Source organism: Lithobates pipiens, unplaced genomic scaffold, assembly GCF_037356315.1.
Source record: "Lithobates pipiens isolate NorthernLeopardFrog02 unplaced genomic scaffold, aLitPip1_a1.2 Scaffold_10, whole genome shotgun sequence".
NCBI lineage: Eukaryota > Metazoa > Chordata > Amphibia > Anura > Ranidae > Lithobates > Lithobates pipiens.
The window spans coordinates 23,140,454-23,161,207 of NW_027507686.1; the positions used below are offsets into that span (position 1 = coordinate 23,140,454).

Below are 20,754 nucleotides of genomic sequence, written 5' to 3' on the forward strand. Positions count from 1 at the left end.
TCAGCTACCGGCAGGAAAGTACATTCAGTCAGAGAGTTACTTATTTATTAATGTGATCATTTATTTAATACACACTGTGAGCCTAATAAGGGAAGCTCAGGGCCCTCATAGATCCAGCAGGCAGAAGCTGAGCAGAAAAAAAAAAAAGAGAGAAAACCCAATTTTATTTTTAGCGAGCCGGCTCTGGCAAACCAGAATATTACTGGTGACCCCACAATAGGGATACAACTTTTTCATGGAAGGACACATGGCCACTCGTTAAAAATTAGAAAATTAGAAGAAAAGAGGTTTAACCTTAAAGGGGTTGTAAAGGTAAAACATCTGACAGTGCTGGCGCCCCCAGTCCCCCGTTTTACTTACCTGACCCCTCGAAAATCCTGCGCTTGCCCCCGCTGTCCTTCCTCACCACTCAGCCTGGCCGCTGATTGGCTGGAGTGGATGGATGGAAAGCAGAGCAGCCATTGGCTTGCGCTGCTGTCAATCACATCCACTGATGCGGATCGCCCGGGGGGTGGGGCCGTGTGATACAGCGAGCAGGTGCTTCTCACCATGCGAAGGAGCTCGCACGAACGTGAGAAGTACCTGCGGGAGGAAGCAGAGACAGCCGCCGAGGGACCCTAGAAGAGCAGGTTCGGGGCCACTCTGTGCAAAATGAGCTGCACAGTGGAGGCAAGTATAACGTTTGTTATTTAAAAAAAAAAAAATTGAACTTTACAATCCCTTTAAACTATGTAGAGGGTTCTTTGCTGTAAGTGCAGCAAGGATGTGGAATTCCCTTCCACAGGCGGTGGTCTCAGCGGGGAACATTGAGATAGTTTCAAAAAACTATTAGATAAGCACCTGAACAACCGCAACATAAAGGGATATACAATGTAATTCTGACATATAATCACACACATAGTTTGGACTTGATGGACTTGTGTCTTTTTTTCAACCCTCACCTAATATTTAATATATTGAAAACGATACCCTACCATAGACAAGAAAGTCTTCTCACAAAAATGGTCCATAAATCAGAGGCGTGCTCATTTACTGAAGTAAATCACAGTGTAGGGTCTTTGACAGGATTCCACCACAGAAATTTGAATCACCAATACTGGTAGTTAAATTCAAAGCAGACTATCCCCCATCTGATCTATGTGTTTTATTATTTTATTTCTATATTTAACTGCCAGAACCAAAATCTACATTCCAAAAATCCTGATATGATAACATTACATTAATAACAAGTGTCTACCCAAATATGGAAAACAAGGTACCAAATACGCCTTGGCTAGAATGTCCAGAAGGTGAATGGGTTCCCTTACATCTCCTAAGGAGAATAGGAGATAAGGTTTACCCTACTACAGTGTATCCAGAAAGTATTCACAGCGCTTCATTTTTTCGACATGTTGTTATGTTACCGCCTTATGCAGGCCATACATGGTCGAATTTCGAACGAATTTTCTTTTCAAAATCAGAAAATTTGTTTTGTGATCCGATGATGCCACCATTGATTTTTCGAAATTCGGCCAACCAAGCCTTCAATTTCACCTCATGTTGCTACAGAAAAGAATTTTCTTGGCCGGGAATCTTCTTTTCTCTCCGTAAATTTTCTTTTATCTCCGTAAATTTTCTTTTCTTATTACATTTCTCGCACGATTCTCCCATCATTGATTAGAAAATCGTTTGTTTTTCAAAAAAATTTCCAACATGTCTGATTCCTCAAATTTTATTTCCGCACGAAAATCGTCAGTTGCTGCAGCCCACTAATTTTGCGAAATTCATACGAAAATTCTTAGATACGATTTTCGAAAGAAAATTCTTTCGAAATTCGAACCGTGTATGGCCGGCATTATTCCAAAATAGATTACATGCATAATTTTCTTTAAAAAAAAAAATCTACAAACAATACCCCATAAATGACAATGTGAAAGAAGTTTGTTTTTGAAATATTTGCAAATTTACTAAAAATAAACAAAAAATCAAATAACACTCAAAATTGAGCTCAGATGCATCCACTGATCATCCTTTAGATGTTTCTACTACTTGATTGGAGTCCACATGTGGTAAATTCAGTTGACTGGACGTGATTTGGAAAGGCACACACACCTGTCTATAGAAGGTCCAACAGTTAACATGTCAGAGCCCAAACCAAGCCCTGAATTGTCTGTAGACCTCCAAGACTGTACAGAGACTGTATGGAGGCACAGATCTGGGGAAGGGCACAGAAAAATGTCTGCAGCATTGAAGGTTCCAATGAGCACAGTGGCCTCCATCATCCATTAATGGAAGAAGTTTGGAACCACCAGGACTCTTCCTAGTGAGTGATTGGGGGAGAAGGGCCTTAGTCGGGGAAGTGACCAAGAACCCAATGGTCACTCTGACAGAGCTCCAGTGTTTCTCTGTGGAGAGAGGAGAACCTTCCAGAAGAACAACCATCTCTGCAGCACTCCTCCAATCAGGCCTGTATGGTAGAGTGGCCATACGGAAGCCACTCCTCAGTAAAAGGCACATGACATCCCTGGTCTGATGAAACAAAGATTGAACTCTTTGGCCTATATGGCAAGTGTCATATCTGGAGGAAACCAGGCACCGCTCATCACCGGGCCAATACCATTCCTACAGTGAAGCATGGTGGTGGCAGCATCATGCTGTGAAGAGGTTTTTCAGCAGCTGGAACTGGGAGACTAGTCAGGATAGAGGGAAAGCTGAATCTAGCAATGTACAGAGACATCCTTGATGAAAACCTGCTCCAGAGCGCCCTGGACCTTAGACTGGGGCGAAGGGTCATCTTCCAACAGGACAACGATTCTAAGCAAACAGCCAAGATGAAAAAGAAGTGGCTACAGCAGGGGTAGGGAACGTCGGCTCTCCAGCCGTTTTGAAACTACAAGTCCCGTGAGACATTGCAAGACCCCAACAATCACAGGCATGACTCCCAGAGGCCTGATGGGATTTGTAGTTTCAAAACAGCTGGAGAGCCGAGGTTCCCTACCCCTGGGCTACAGGATAACTCTGTGAATGTCCTTGAGTGGTGCAGTCAGAGCCCAGAGTTGAACCCGATAGAACCTTTCTGGAGAGATCTGAAAATGGCTGTGCACCGACGCTCCCCATCCAACCTGGTGGAGCTTAAGTGGTCCTGCAAAGAAGAATGTGAGAAACTGCCCAAAAAACAGGAGTGCCAAGCTTGTAGCATCATACTCAAAAAGACTAGAGGCTGTAATTGGTGCCAAAGGTGCTTCAAGAAAGTATTGTGCAAAGGCACAATACTTATGTACATGTTTTTTTTTTTGGTTTTTTAATAAACTTGCAAACATTTCAAACCAACTTTCACATTGCCATTATGGGGTATGGTTCGTAGAATTTTGAGGAAATTAATTTAATCCATTGTGGAATGAGGTTGTAACTGTTTTTTTTAACTGCTAAAACTCAAATCTATATTCCATAAATCCTGAGAAGATAACATTATATTTATAAGTGTTTATACAAATGTACAAGTTAAAAACAAGGTAACAAACATGTCTAGGCATTAATGCTCAGAAGGTGTCACAATAAATCTCCTAAATAAAAACATAAAATTGGGTCTACCCTACTATAGCCAATGAAATCTTCTCGTCAAATATAGTGCATAGATCAGAGGCTGTGCACATTTACTGAAGTAAATCACTGTGTAGGGTTCCTCAACAGGATTCCATCACGGAAATTTAAATCACCATTACTGGTAAAAATTCCAAATGTAGAGGAACAGAAAAACTCTGGATAGCCGCACTCCGGATCAGGTAAAATAAGTAATGCCTTTATTGTTTCCACTCAAAAAAATCTTCACATCATACAGATCACAACAGCAAAGGGATAAGGAAAATAGAGCAAAATAATGCTGACGCGTTTCACGCTGACATTAGCGCTTATTCATAGTTCATAAATTGGTAAAAATTCCAAATGGACTATACAGTGTTTTTTTTTACTTGTCAAAACCAAATGTTCTATTCCATAAATCCTGATATAACATTACATTCACAACAAGTATCTACCAAAATGTACAAGTAAAAAAAACAAGGCACCAAACGCTCAAAAGGTGAATCGGTCTGGTTACATTTTCCTAAGGAGAATACAAGATAATTGTACCCCACTATACTATATTGTACCCCACTATAGGCAATGAAGTCTTCTCATCAAATACAGTCTGTAAATCAGAGACCATGCTCATTTACTAAGGTAAAGCCCAGTGTAAGGTCCTCACTGGGAGTTAAATTCCAAGTGGACTTAATGCCCTCTATGTTTTTTTTTTGTTTTCTGTTTTTGCCAGAACCAAAAATTGTATTCAATAAATCCTGATATGAAAACATTAAATTCACAAGTGTCTATCCAAATCTACAAGATAAATACAAGGTACCAAACATGCCTAGGCTCTAGAGCTCATGAGGTTTATTGGTCACATTATACATCTCCTAAAGAGAATACGAAATAGGGTCTACCCTACAGGGCCGGTACAAGGTAGGGGCGAGCGGGGCCACTGCCCTGGGCGGAGTGTGGGAGGGGGGCACAACAATACTGGAGCATCAAAGCTTTGTCTCAGCCTCTGTGGTGCTAATTCTGTCCAGAAGCAGAACTGAGAATGTGCCCGTACCTGCTGCAGGCTTCCCCAGAAAGGACAGAGACACTCTCCTGGGTACAGATGGCTGGGCGGCTGGATCGGACAGTGAGAGCTCCAGTACAGGTGGGCGGAGCAGGCAGACAGCACTACACTGAAGCCCTGATCACTGCTAGAGCTTTCCTCGTTCCTAGGGCCAACTGAAGATAAGTGACAGATAACAGACTGATTTTCTCCTCCTGTAAACACAGGCCTGTTCTACTATCCACACTGTGCAATGTTGTGCTTTAAAGTGGTTGTAAACCCTTACAAACCACTTTGACTTACAGGTAAGCCTAGATTAAGGCTTACCTGTAGGTCCAAGAAATATCTCCTAAACCTACACAGTTTAGGAGATATTTGCCAAAAGATCTTCGATCAGGCAACAAAAACCTCCTCCTCGTGCCCAAAGCCCGGTATAAATCCAAGGGGGATCGGAGATTCGCTGTCCAAGGGCCTCGGCTATGAAATGCTTTACCAATCAACATCCGCCTGGAAGAAAATCACCTGGCTTTTAGGAAAAAACTCAAGACCTTCCTCTTTTAGCAGATGATCAAAGCTCGCCACAGCGCCTAGAGGCGATTCAGTTCGCATTGTGCGCTATACAAGTATTTCATTCATTCATTCACAGGCACCGCTGTCTAAGGCGCACTGAGCGTGCCGCTGTCAACGGCGATATGCCGCGAGTGGCGGCTCCCGTGCGCATGCGCGGGAGTGACGTCATCGCGGCTTCGCCGGGTGACAGCGCCGGAGCAGCGAGACCCACCGAGAAAATGGATGCTCCGGACTACAGGGGACAGCGGTGACTTCGCTGGCTCCTGTGTCAGGTAAGTGACACATAATGGACTACTATGCGATGCATAGTAGTCCATTTTGCTTTACCTTTACAGGGAATCAAAGAGGAAGTAAACCCATCAGGGTTTACTTCCTCTTTACACCTGTACTGACCCTTGCTGTGCAGGTTTACTAAAGTAAAAGGTTGATAAATAGGTTAGAATTATACTGGGACTTTTCAGACCCTACATAGATTTGTTTTTGCACACACACACACACTGTATCTTTATAAAAATCATGCATTTTAATAAAATATAGCGTGTAGGTGGAATACATCCATGTAGCACCTGAAAAGTCCCAGTATAATTCTAACCTATGGAAAGATTTGACCACAAAACAGCAGGTGATGTAATGCAGCTCAAAGTAAAAAAAAAAGTCCACCCTTGCAGTGCTGGGTGAAAACTTGTACTTGCTCAAGCCAGCTGCAGTGCTCTCCTCCCTCCTCCCAGACCTCAGCATTATTCTACACCAGGGATATGCAATTAGCGGACCTCCAGCTGTTGCAAAACTACAAGTCCCATCATGCCTCTGCCTCTGGGTGTCATGCTTGGGGCTGTCAGAGTCTTGCTTTGCATCATGGGACTTGTAGTTCTGCAACAGCTGGAGGTCCGCTAATTGCATATCCCTGTTCTATACCATCCAGGAACATTAATCCTGTATGGTATGATGAGGCTGGAGTGTGACCACAGACTCTCACAATTCACTCAGGACCTCCACAGGACCAGTCACAGCACTGGGAGAGCCTAGTGGACCAAGAAACAAGGTAAAGCTGGGTACAAACAGATCGCAATTCTTTTAGGATCTATGTGTGGCCTTGCCTGTTAGAAGCCGCCCCATCAGATCAGCTTCTGTAGAATGGGACTGTTGGAAAACCTTGCTCGACCAGCGGCTTGCAGCCAATCACCTGCAGCGCTGATCAATGTATTCTGACAGAGAGTCCCCACTGTCAGAATATGTCTCAGTAAAGGGGATGTATGCATCTACCTCTCTTGTGTGGATGGATGAATGTGTTAGGCTGGGTTCGCATTGCTGTACGGAGTGGCTCTGTTCTCTGTTTCAGGTCTGATTTCGGTCTTAAATTTGGGCTGAATTCGGACCAGAAACCAGGGTTGCCAACCTCCCGCAGCATTTTTTAATGCCGCGTACACACGATCAGATTGTCCGGCGTACTTAGTCCGCCGAAACACATTTCAGCGGACAATTCGATCGTGTGTGGGCTTCAGCTGACTTTTCCAGCGTGAAGTCCGGCGGACTAAGAAAGTATTTTTGCACTCCAATCTTCCCGTCGGACTTGGGTTTCAGCGGACAATACGTTCGTCAGTATGCTAGTACGGCGGACTAAGAATGACGCATGCTCAGAAGCAAGTACGAAAAAGGAAGCTATTGGCTACTGGCTATTGAACTTCCTTTTTCTAGTGCCGTCGTACGTGCTGTACGTCATCGCGCAAGCGAACGTCGGACTTTCTGTGTGTCCAAGTCCGTTCGGTAGAAAGTCCGCCAGACTATCCGCCGGATTGTATGTCGGACTAAGTACGCCAGACAATTCGACAGTGTGTACGCGGCATTACTGACAAAACATGGGAAATTTACTGGCGAAACAAATTTTTTACTGGCAACCTGAGAAATTACAGAACTCCTATTTTTTTTTTTTTTGTGCAAATACCATGCTAATTACATGAAAATCATTCCATCTGTTCTCTTACAAAAAATTCTTGTGCTTATTTTGTGATATTGGCACATGAACTGGTGTAATCAGCTCTGGAAAGCTGTGTACTATTGATCAGATTATCAGACAATCGCTCCAAATGCCATTGTTTTCATCCAATGGTCTCATCATTTGTACTAAACATTAATGAGCATTTAACCCATGCACAACCCGGGGGGGGGGGGGGCAGTTTGACATGTTCGCCCTGGGCACTGAATGGCCTTGTCCCGGAGTCCTATCATATAAGGTCCTCCATCCAAAAGTGTCCGCTGCGTACTGCACATGCGCAGTACACAGCAACACAGATTCCAAAAATTGCCGAGGATGAACGGCGACTGCGCCGTGAGTCCAGGTTCTAGCCCCACCATCCAAGTGGACATAGAGTAGGAATATAAAAGAGCCGAGCACAGCGAGGCTGAGCCCGAAGCGTGGCGAGCGAAGCTCGCCTGCGAGGGGCCCTCTAATATTCACAACCCTATGTCCGCTTGGATGGTGGGGCTACCACCTCCACTCACGGCGCACGCGCCGTTCAGCTTCAGAGATTTTCCGAAGCTTCGTCTGCTCCGTAATGCGCATGCGCAGTACGGGGTGGACACTATATGGTAGAACACCGGCACTGCTACCCTACTATAGGAAATGAAGTCTTCTCATCAACTATGGTCCATAAATAAGAGGCCGCGCACATTTTACAGAAGTAAATCACAGTGTAGGGTCCCGAAAAGGACTCTACCACAGAAATTTCTATCATCAAAACTAGAACTAAAAACTGTATTCCATAAAACCTGATATGATAACATTACATTCACAAATGTTTACCCAAATATACAAGTAAGGGCCGGTTCACACAGGGGGCGATGCGAGGCGACACCAACTTGCCTCGCCGCAACCTCAACGGCGACTTGCAAATGACTTCTGTATAGAAGTCAATGCAAGTCGCCCCGAGGTCGCCCAAAAGTAGTACAGGAACCTTTTTTCTGAGTCGGAGCGACTCGAGTCGCTCCTCTCAAAACGGTTCCATTGTACAGAACGGGGGCGACTTGTCAGATCGCGGCGAGGCAAGTCGTGTCGCCTCGCATCGCATCGCCCGCAGTGTGAACCGGCCCTTAAAAACAAGATACCAAACATTCCTAGGCTGCATTGTTCAAAAGGTGAATTGGTCACATTATATCTCCTAAGGAGAATACAAGACGGTGTCTACCCTACTATACAATGAAATCAAACATACAATAATCCATAACTCAGAGGCTGTGCTCATTTACTGAAGGAAATCAGTGTTGGGTTCTCAACAGGACTCCACAATGTAAAATGCAATCACCAACGCTGGTATTTAAAATCCAAGTGGTCTATAAGGGCTCTGTCGTTTTTTCTTCTTTTTTTTTTTTAACTGCCAGAAATCTATATTCTATAAATCATGGTATGATAACATTATATTCATAACAAGTGTCTACACAAATAAAAAAAAACAAGGTACCAAACAAGCCTAGGCTTTAATGTTCGGAAGGTGAATAGATCATATTAAGTCTCCCAAGCAGAATATGAGATACTGTAAGGTCTACCCTACTATAGGCAATGAAGTCTTCTCTTCAAATATACAGTAGTTCATAAATCAGAGCTGTGCTCATATGCTAAAGAAAATCACAGTGTAAGGTCCTCAACAGGATTCCATCACAGAAACTTCTATCACCAAAAGTAGTAGTTCAATTCCAAGTGGATTATGTGCCTTCTGAGGAAGCCAAACACATAAGTCAGGGCAGGTGGCACTTTGCCTGAGTACTCACACGGTTTGTAAGAAGTTCAACATTTAAAGTGGTTGTAAACCCTTACAACCAACTTTGACCTACAGGTAAGCCTAGATTAAAGGCTTACCTGTAGGTCCAAGAAATATCTCCTAAACCTACACGGTTTAGGAGATATTTACCCGTAGATAGCGGCACGCAGGCGCACTGGGCAGGCAGCAGATCACTGCGATATGCCGTGAGTGTCGGCTCCCGTGCGCATGCGCGGGAGTGACGTCATCGCGGCTCCGGCGAATCACAGCGCCGGAGCAGCGAGACCCGTAAGTCGCTCCGGGATACATGGCAGCGGCAAAGAGGAAGACGGAGGACCGCTTCGGGGGCTTCCTTCTCAGGCAAGTTATTCATAATGAGCTAGTATGCTATGCATACTAGCTCATTATGCCTTTGCCTTGCAGGGTGCTTTTTTTTTTTTTTTTTTGCCTTTACTTCCTCTTTAACGTGGACCTTTCAGTAAGTTTACAACTCTGCTTAAAAAATGACAGGAATAGAATTCTTTTTCAGAAAACCTTCACCTTTTCTTAAAGTCTCCAATCCAATGACTTTGCTTAGGTCAAACAGGTCATCAGTCTGCTGCAGGCAAGAGAAAGCATTTCCTTAGTCTCCTCTCCCTCAACATACAGACTACAACATTGTAATTTTGTATCCGTCTGATAAGTTCACCTTTAAAAGAGAATTTTTTATTTTTTTTGCAGTTTTATACTTACCTAGGTGGATGCAGCATTGGTCCGATGCTGCATCTGTCCCGATGTCCCTGCACTGAGAACCGAGCAATCGACCGCTGACGATCGCTCGAATTTCAGAACTCCCCGAGCAGAAAGCAGTAGACTGTTAGTCAGCGCTCTCTGCTCTTTTTCCTCCTCGCTCACTGGATCGCTGAGTTGTGGAGGGGGCGGAGCGGGCGTTTCAGGCTCTCAGGGGCTCGCTGAAAGGCTGAGCCACGTGTCAGTTCAGGCACCTGGTGGATCCAGACTCCGTGGTCAGGATGACGCGGTTCCTGGACTGACATTGATGACGTCAGCACAGAGCGAACGTCAGCTTGCTCTGAGCTGAAAACGGGTCACAGGAGTGTAAAAACAAATTGCACTCCTGTGATCCATAGAAGTACAGCCAAACGAGCTTTGGCTAGACTTTTCCTTTAACTTTGTAGCAGCTATCGCTTGCAGTTTTTAAGCAAAGTCTGGACTACAGCAAGGATCATTTTTAGGACTGTAGGTTCCTGGCATTGGCTTAAAGTGGTTGTAAACCCTTAACAACACACTTTTTGCTACAGGTAAGCCAGAGGCATAACTAGAACCTTCAGGGCCCCGATTCAAGAAACCATGATGGGCCCCCCTGCCCCCCTTCCATCCAAGATCCGGGCTTACAATTTTGGGAGGGTGTCCATGGACATCCCCCCAAAACCATGCTTCCCGCATGACCCCTGGGACATGCATCCAGCGCAATCACAGCGGCCCTTTACCATGTGATCAGCTGATCACATGTAAACAGACTTGCCGGTTATCCGCAGCCCTTTCCTCCAACGCTGTGTCTGTGTTAGGAAAGGACTGCCGTTAACTGTCAAGAATGTCAGTAAATTGTTTACACTGATAACCAGTGCCCCAGTCATCAGTGCCATCTATCAGTGCTCATCAATGCCACCTATTAGTGCCCATCAATGCCACCCATAAGTGCCCATCAATGCTGCCTATCAGTGCCCATCACTTCCACCTACAAGTGTTACCTATCAGTACTCATCAATGCCGCCTATCAGTGCCCATCACTTCCACCTACAAATGTTACCCATCAGTGCTCATCAATGCCACCTATCAGTGCCCATCACTTCCACCTACAAGTGTTACCTATCAGTGCCCATCACTTCCACCTACAAATGTTACCCATCAGTGCTCATCAATGCCCATCACTTCCACCTACAAGTGTTACCTATCAATGCCACCTATCAGTGCCCATCACTTCCACCTAAAATGTTACCCATCAGTGCTCATCAATGCCGCCTATCAGTGCCCATCACTTCCACCTACAAATGTTACCCATCAGTGCTCATCAATGCTGCCTATCAGTGCCCATCACTTCCACCTACAAGTGTTACCTATCAGTGCACATCAATGCCCATCACTTCCACCTACAAGTGTTACCTATCAGTGCTCATCAATGCCGCCTATCAGTGCCCATCACTTCCACCTACAAGTGTTACCTATCAGTGCTTATCAATGCCGCCTATCAGTGCCCATCACTTCCACCTACAAATGTTACCCATCAGTGCTCATCAATGCTGCCTATCAGTGCCCATCACTTCCACCTACAAGTGTTACCTATCAGTGCTCATCAATGCCCATCACTTCCACCTACAAGTGTTACCCATCAGTGCTCATCAATACCGCCTATCAGTGCCCATCACTTCCACCTACAAATGTTACCCATCAGTGCTCATCGATGCTGCCTATCAGTGCCCATCACTTCCACCTACAAGTGTTACCTATCAGTGCTCATCAATGCCCATCACTTCCACCTACAAGTGTTACCTATCAGTGCTCATCAATGCTGCCTTCTGCAGAGAATGCATTAAGATAAAAAAAAACTTCTGCCTTTAAAGCGTCTTTAACAAGGTAAAGGGGGTAACAAATCCCTTTTTTTTTTATTAATATTTTTGTCATCACTAAACATCTATCCTTTGAAGTCATTTTAGATCTAGGATTTTTCGAGATCTTTACATACTGTATTCAGTAACACAGAGGCTGGGGATGGATTATACCGCAGTCCATTTGCTATCTGCATATATAGTTACTCTTCACAGCTGCATGAGTCCAGTCTAGGCCGGACAGCCGGATCTGGAGACTTTAAACTAATTACGCCGTTAATTATCTGACTGATACCAGAGCCACAGCGATCTCATTACCATGACAGCCGAACGTGACACCGCGGACTGAGAATAGCCGGCTTTGTCATGACTGATCACGAGTTAATCCTGCCAGGAAGGAACGCAACGTCTATCAGGATTTCGGGGATTAGGCACATCACAATCCATTTTCAGTGTTAATCCTCTGGATCTCCATGGATATGAAACCAGGAGGCCTGGCCACTGAGCAGGCGCTGTGTCTGTTGGGTACTCGGCTGCACGCTCTCAGCCGCCGTATACAGGCCGTGCATGGAGATGTTGCTAAACATTTACACAGCTACACAAAAAGTAAGAAAGTTGATGTGTAGGGCCAAAAACTTTCAAAACCATCCAGTGACATCACTGACCCCCTCGCTCCGTAGATTAGAGATTGGCCAACTGCGATGCTCCGAAAACTTCTGTTTTACGTTATCCACAATGACCAGCGGAGGAGGGCTTAAAGTGATGTTAAAAAGCAAGTTTTTTCTTTAACCACTTGCTTACCAGGCACTTAAACCCCCTCCCCCCCAGTCCAGACCAATTTTCAGCGCGGATGGTGCGCGGTCATCCAACACTGTACCCAAATTACATTTTTATCATTTTTTTTTCCGCCACAAATAGAGCTTTTTATCACCTCTGTTAAAAAAAAAGAAAAAATCATAATAAAAAAAAAAAATGTTATATATATTTTTATATTTAGTTATAACATTTTGCAAACAGGTTATTTTTCTCCTTCCTTGATGCACGCTGATGAGGTGGCACTGATGGGCACCGATGGGTGGCAGTGATGGGCACCGATAGGTGGCAGTGATTGGCACTGATGGGTGGCAGCGATGGCCACTGATCAGCACTGGTTGGTTACACTGATAGGCAGCACTGCTAGGTACCACTGGTGGGCATTGATATGTGGCACTGGTGGGCACTGGCAGGGTGTACTGGTAGGCACAGATGAGGCAGAATTGCCTCTTCCTCTTCAGAACTGATGTCCCTTGCACATAAGCCGGTGATCGCCTTTTTTTTTCTCCTCTCGCTGTCAGCGATTACCGAGCTTTTGTTTACATCATGTGATCAGCTATCATTCGCTGACAGCTGATCACGTGGTAAGGGGCCGGGATCGGCCCCTTACTCGGCTCTGTAATCACCCGAGTCTCAGTGACTGGTGATCACAGTAGGGGGAGCATGCAAAGGGGAGGCCGTCATATGACGGCCTCCTGGAAATTCAGGTCCGCGCTGTGGCCGTCATTCGGGTATAGCGCGGGCGGCAAGAGGTTAAAAAAAAAAAAAAAACACAACATACATGTCATACTTACCTGCTCTGTGCAGTGGTTTTACACATAGCAGCTCAGATCCAGGGTTTGTGTCCTCCTTCCTTTCTCTTTTTTTTTTTCTTCTCACTGTGTGGTTTCTCAAATTTCTTTTATATCCAGATACCCTTCTGTGCCTCTCCTGAGGAAGCAAGTTTTTTTTTTTTATCTCGCGAAATGCGTAGAGAAAATCGGCACCGATCATCTATGTTGATGCCAGTTTTTCAATTCAGACTGTTTTAATATTGTACATGTATGCACCTCCAATGTTAGTAAATGTATAGGACAGTATATATATATATATATATATATATATATATATATATATATATATATATATATATATATATATTTTTTTTTTTTTTTTTACCTGTATGAGACCAAGCGTCCCTGTCGGCTGTATTTGTTTCAGAACAGACAGGGATAGTAGGAAGCAATTTATTATTTGCAGGGGGAACGACAGAACAGCACTTCACAGCTATACTGTAACTTAACCTGCATGGACAGTATGTTTTTAAATGTATGTAACATTTTGGATTAATACATTTCCTTATATATTTTACACTTTTAGGGTGTGACTCCTTAAAAAAGGAGAAGTCCAGCCTGAGCTTGTTAGGTTGGGCTTCTCCTATGGGTCACAGGAGTGCAATTCGTTTTGGACTCCTGTGACCCGTTTTCAGCAGAGATCGGTCTTAATTCCGATCTCTGCTGACGTCACACAGATCAGTCCAGGCACCGCCTCATCAGGACTCTGGAAGTCTGGATCCACCAGGTGCCTGGACTGAAGGCCGTCTCAGCCTCTCAGCAAGCTGCAGAGATTGCCGCTCCCCGCCCCTCCACAGCTCAGCGCTCCAGTGAGCATGGAGGAGCACAGCAGGAGAGCTGCTGATTGACAGTCAGCAGCTCTCTGCTTGAACAGCTGAAAGAACTGAGCCATCGGTGGTGTTGAATCACTCGGTTCTCAGCGCAGAGGCGGTACAGAATCCACCTAGGGAAGTTTGATTATGGGAAAAAAAAATCCCCATACTTCCTACGTCCCGTAGGCCTTGAAATGTGGTTGTGTAAGCCCAGATCCTCCTCTGACACTCCAGGCCCCTCCCTCCTGCTGAGTGCCCCCAGAGTAAACAGCTTGCACTACTCATCAGAGAAGCAGCCGAGAGGCCCATGGTAACTCTGGAGGAGCTGCAGAGATCCACAGCTCAGGTGGGAGAATCTGTCCACAGGACAACTATTAGTCGTGCTCTCCACAAATCTGACCTTTATGGAAGAGTGGCAAGAAGAAAGCCATTGCTGGAAGAAAGCCATAAGAAGTCCTGTTTTCAGTTTGCGAGAAGCCATGTGGGGGACACAGCAAACATGTGGAAGAAGGTGCTCTGGTCAGATGAGACCAAAATTGAACTTTTTAGCCTAAAAACAAAATTCTATGTGTAACTGAAAACTAACACTGCGCATCATCCTGAACACACCGTCCCCACTGTGAAACATGGTGGTGCCAGCATTATGTTGTGGGGATGATTTTCTTCAGCAGGGACAGGGAAGCTGTAAAATGGTGACCTTACAGTACTGTTCACACTTATGTTTGCTTCAAAAATGAATCCCCATGTCGCTTTCTTGGTGTTTCAAAGTGTCTCCAAAGCCTAAACGCAAGTCTATGACAGCGCTCGCTTACAGCACCCGAGACTTTTGAGGGGCCTATATTCAGCGCTAGCTTTGCTACAGAGGTATTAAAGGGTATGAGATATCCCAGGATGCACTGGGAAACCAACAAGCGAACTGGAAAGACGCCATCAGCAGTCACAGTTCCAGTTCATGTGTATATATTCTGATTGTGTCTGGTGCAGATGTCACATCTGGTGTGGAGCAACAGTAAGGTGCGCGGGGTCTGAACTGGAGCGGAGCAACCAGCAGATGGAACAAGTGATGTGCCACATGGGAATTGCTAAAGTAAAAGGTGAGCAGCGACTGGAAAGAGAGAGAGGTCTGAGCACAGAGGATCGGCAGATCTGGTGGATCAGAGCAGGATAAACTAGAAGATGTCACAAGTGGTGAGCAGCATGGGAGCAGTATAGGGGGAGGTGAGCGGGAACCCGAGAGAGAGGAGGATCAGCAAACCAGAGGATCAGTAGAGGTGGGGGTTGCTACTGAGTGGAGAATCAGCAAAGCTTGGGGTACTAAGCAGAGAATCAGCAGAGCTGGGGGTACAACTAAGCGGGGGAACCAGCAGAGCTGGGGGTACAACTAAGCGGGGGAATCAGCAGAGTTGGGGGTACTACTAAGCGGGCAGTCAGCAGAGCTGGGGGTACTACTAAGCGGGGGAATCAGCAGAGCTGGGGGTACTACTAAGCGGGCAATCGGCAGAGCTGGGGGTACTACTAAGCGGGCAGTCAGCAGAGCTGGGGTACTACTAAGCGGGCAGTCAGCAGAGCTGGGGGTACTACTAAGCGGTCAATCAGACAGAGCTGGGGGTACTACTAAGCGGGCAATCAGCAGAGCTGGGGGTACTACTAAGCGGGCAATCAGCAGAGCTGGGGGTACTACTAAGCGGGCAATCAGCAGAGTGGGGGTACTACTAAGCAGGCAATCAGCAGAGCTGTGGGTACTACTAAGTGGGCAATCAGCAGAGCTGGGGGTACTACTAAGCTGGAGGCTGCTACTGAGTGGGGGGGGGGAAATCAGCAAAGCTGGGGGTACTACTGAGCAGGGAATCTGCTAAATGAGGGTACTAATACTAATCGACCCTCTATAATTACATTCATCATGTCTGTTAACGGCACTGCCCGCCAAAAGTGACATGCTGTTTGGGTTTTTGTCGCCGCCATGCAGATCTGGCGGCTCAACGGTGTACCATTACTACCCCCTAGCCACACGTCAAAAAAAGTTTCAAAGTTTTATTTTTTAATTCCAACCAGAGACCACCTTTAGCCATCAGTTCAGGTGGACTGATGCCTTACATAAGCCTCGTAACATCCAAAAAAAAAAAAAAAAAAAGTCCACAGCGCTAAGTCCTGTCACATGATCCAGACCGTCATGTGTCACCCCTTTTTTTTTTTCCTTTTTCTCTCTCCTCTCTCCCAAAGAGATGAAAGCTTCTATTCAGATTTTAATCAGATATCTAAATCAAATGGCATTTCTAGCAGAAGAGAATTAATTAATAGCTCCTGAAAAGCTTATTTAAATGAGCGCAAGTTTGCGAACGGACAGACAAAGGAGCGGATCCCTCGCTTTTCTTTAACCCCTGCCCAACCGAGGATCTAAGCGGAAGAGAAGCGGTAATTAATTATTTTTTTTTTTGTTCCCCCTCCCAGCCCATGAATATGGATACAGTGGTCCAAGGAGACCCGTCTAATTTATTTAGGCAGGTATATGGAAAACAGGTGGAATTTGCATAATAATAAAAATTGTATAGCATTTTATGTAAATGATTTCCAGGCTTAAACCCTCGACGGGGCGAAGCCGCGTGCAATTTACCGCTGACATTTTTAAGCATATAGCATTTAATGAAGCATTTTGAGGGCTTAAAATATTCATCGGTGGTAATATTGTGTAATCTATAGGAGTCATCACTCACCCATGTCCATATCTAAAATGCAGATGGCTCGGCGGAGTCGCAGGAGATTGTAAACTTAAAGCTGTCGCTGGAAATGTCACCGAAGCTCTAAATTACTTTTCGCAGTGAAATGCTGGAATTTTTTTTTTTTTTTTTACAAAAAGCAGAGCTTTGATGATTGGTTGGTGGGGCTGGGAACACAGTAGGAGACGCATCTGACAAATGGACTGTGAGGCAAAATGAACACTTAGGGGTGCATTTTGAAAATATATGCATAGGTTTTTCAACGATTAAAACTGCACGTGCATTTGTTCTGTGTGAACAAAGCAAAAAAATCTAATGTTCCTGGGCTAAGTTCTCTGCAGATCAAATGCTTTTCAATGAAAAAAAATAATAATTGTGAGAACGGGGGAAAATACTACATTATGGCCACTAGATGGCGCTGAGCTTGTTTCCTGTGCAGCACAGTGGCTAAGTGGTTAACACCTCCGCCCAGGCCTGTCAGTTCAAATCCCAACCGCGGCATTACCTGCCTGGAATTGGTCATGCATGTGTCTGTGTGGGTTTCCTGCGGGTACTTTGGTTATTATTATTCTTATTATAATACAGGATTTATATAGCACTAACAGTTTACACAGCGCTTTACAATATAAAAAGGGAGACGGTACAGTTGCAATACAAGAGGGCTAAGAAGGCCCTGCTCATAAGAGCTTACAATCTAAGAGGGTGGGGCAAGTGGTACAAAAGTTATAACTGTGGGGTATGAGCTGATGCCAGTCCTACATCCCAAAGACATGCTGGCTGGTTAATTGGCTGCTGTCTATATTGGCCCCATTATGTGTATGTAGGAATGTGAGTTAGGGACCTTAGATTGAAGGCTCCTTGAGGGCAGGCACTGATGTGAGTACAATCTATATGTAAAGCACTGCGTAATTGATAGCGCTATATAAGTACTTGTAATAAATAAATATCTAGTGACCATAATGTCACTGAGAAAAAAATACTCCATCATGGCCACTAGATGGCACTAAGTTGCATAGGTAATGCATATGTTCCTCATCCCCATCTAGTGGCCATAATGCTGTATTTTCCACATTTACTTACTGGACCTGCAAAAAACAGTCTAAGAACATTGGATTTTGCTCCATTTACACAGAACGAATTCACACACAGTTTCAATGGATGAACAGCTATGCAAAGGTGTCATAAAAACCCCTTAAAAGCGATATTAAAGCCTCGTTTAACCGCTTCCCGCTATGACGTCCTGCAGGATAAGCCATGATTGCTCCCCCGGGAGGGTGCCCACAGCGCGGCAATCGTTGGTGTGGCGAGTTGGTCGGACACACCGCATCACGGATCTCGGTAAATAGCCTCTGACGTAGGCTCTTTGCCATGTGATTAGTTGTTTCCAATCACAGCGTAAACAGGAAGAGCCGTATAATAGGCTTTTCCTCCACTCACGTTGACAGATGCAAGTAGAGGACAGCAATCGGGGGCTCTCCTGACAGGAGGGGGTCAGCGCTGATTGATTTTCATCGCAGCCCACCCCCACCTACCGAGGATTCCCACCCAGGACCACCAGGGATGCTAATCAGTGCCCAATCAATAATGCCTGCCAGTGCCTCCTCATTAGTGCTGCCTTTAAGTGCCCATCAGTGACCCCTATCAGTGACCCCTATCAGTGACCCCTATCAGTGTCCATCAGTGACCCCTATCAGTGCCCATCAGTGATGCACCAACAGTGCCCATCAGTTCCAACTCATCAGTGCCCATCATGCAGCTTATCAGTGCCAATCAGTGAAGGAGAAAACTTATTTACAACATTTTAAACAGAAAAAGGTTTTTATTTTTCAAAAATTTCGGTCTTTATATTTGTTTAGCAAAACATATTAGCCGCATCAGTTGTTATCATGAGAAAGCCGACCACCCGTCTCTTTAAAAAAAAAAAAAAAAAAAACGGTACCGGGATGATGCCTCTGGTTGCAGGCTTCACCCCGGTACAACCACTTCAACAAAATGACGTACAGGTACATGACTTTGCGTGAAGTGGTTTAAAGAGGAGAAGTACAGTCAAAGCTGGTTTCGCTGTCGATCACATGGAGTGCGGTCGTCCTGCACTTCTGTGACCCGTTTTCAGCAGACAGGAGGCTAAGGTTCGCTGTTGGCTGAGGTCACAGAGCCGGTCCGGATCAGACCTGCCCACATGCCTGGACTGGCACCACACTCAGCGAGCCTCAGAGCATTGACCGGCTGCTCCAGGCCCCCTCCACAGCCCAGCACTCCAGTGAGCACTGGGGGGGGGGGTGAACTGATCCCGATCAGATGTGGGGACCGGCTGCTGACTGACTGACAGACTCTCTGCTCAGGGAGCGATCGGCATTCTCAGTGTTAGAGCCCGGTGGGGCAAAGATGCAGCATCCACCTAGGTGAGTGTGATACTTCTCTTAAGGCAAAAAACATATTTCTTATTTTATTTCGATATAGTGAGCAAGGAGGGCAATAAATTAGAATGGGCGGCGCACATACATGAAATTGACTCTCACAGTGACAGCAGTGTGCAGGCAGCACAGATCACAGACACGTCCCCTCCGGAGTCACAGGACAGTCTCTCTGTGTCCATGCCAGGTGGTCCCTTCAGTCCACTCCAGTCCAAACAGCACTGACAGTCCTGCGTCCTGGCTTGCCTTGCTTCTGTCTGGCAGATGAGCTCTGGCCACTCCACTCGGCTCCCTTGCACCATGACATCACACTACACTCTCAGGCACCACCTCCGCCAGACCAGTCCCCCCCCCGCACGCTGGCGCTGCCCAAACACATTCGGATTGTCTCAGAGCCTTCAGATCTGAACTGGGCATGCAGATGAGAGCTCTAAGAGCTGATTGGAGGGAAAAGACGCACCTTCCTCCACACAGGAACAGGCTGTGACTGTCAATCCTAGGCTGTGTGCTGGAGCTCCCTCCCCTGTCACCTTTTTTTCCTCTTGGTGTCAGGAAAACTTGTCAGAGGGGACTCATACTGATAGCAGAGGATGGAGGCAGCAGACAGGAATGACACTCAGTGTTCTTAATTGAGACACACTAGAGAGGGAAATCCTTTGTTCATATTTCATGTCCGAGGTTTGCAACCAATTTAACTGACAGGTTCTCTTTGATTAGCTGGAAGGATCATTTGATCAGTGGTGTCCACTTATTCCATACAGCTGCATCTATATTCCTGACAATAACCTGACCTCTTCTGCAAGCAGTATCCCTGTAAGCGCACAGTAGGCAGGGTCTACCCAGCGCCAGGAGGGAAAATATAGATTCCCTGTAATCTTCGCAAAGATTTATCGGTCATGAAAGTACATATGCGCTAATCCCTTAATGATCCATTAAAGAATGCGTAATTTGCAAAACGAAAACTCTAAAGGTAGAAGAAGTCTGATTAAGTAGTTCCCTTACAGCCCTGTGTAGCGAGGCCTTGGTGGTATACGCAGGAGGGAATATTACAAAGCTGCGCTGTATTGAAGGATGACGCTTCAACGCTCAAAATGCAACATTTGTATGCAAAGTAGCAAGTATAAAAAAAATTAAAAAAAAGTGTAAAATATATCCAAAACATGAACTATCACAAAACTGCGATCTCGGAACGGCGACATACTGGGAGTCACTGTACTACACACCACCCGGTGCTTCTACCCTCAGGCTACGCTGTAAGAGGAACCTAGTTCCCATGTACAACCGCAAAATCAGCGGGACAAGAAAAAAAAAAATACATTCACATTTTTTTATTAATTAAAGTCAGCACAGGATGAGTAGGAGATGAAAAGAGCTAAATGTGGTTAAATGAATAACAATTATACTAAAGCAGATACACTGCAATAAAGAGATAGACTTAGAATTCAGGGTGAAGTTTATTCTGCTTATACTTTGCCCCCCCCCCCCATCAATATGATAATGGCAACTTTAAATAAAACCTTTCCATTTTAATGATATACCTTATTTTAGACCCAGTGTCATCACCGGGTCTCTGTGCTTCTCTATACAATGCAAGCAGATCAAGCCTGGTGGAAGGAGTTGGCAGGGTCCTGTACGCAGCTTCCTGA

The 20,754-nt window shown here is 45.4% G+C and overlaps 1 protein-coding gene and 1 non-coding gene across 2 annotated transcripts in view; both read right to left on the reverse strand.

The window, feature by feature from the left end:
• The window catches only part of PEPD (peptidase D), a 250,241-nt gene that overhangs the window by 161,868 nt on the left and 67,619 nt on the right, over positions 1-20,754 (reverse strand). The window lies entirely within an intron of this gene.
• Positions 13,494-13,624, reverse strand: LOC143956443 (small nucleolar RNA SNORA63). The gene has a single exon (XR_013269919.1). It is a non-coding gene; the product is annotated as a small nucleolar RNA SNORA63 (small nucleolar RNA).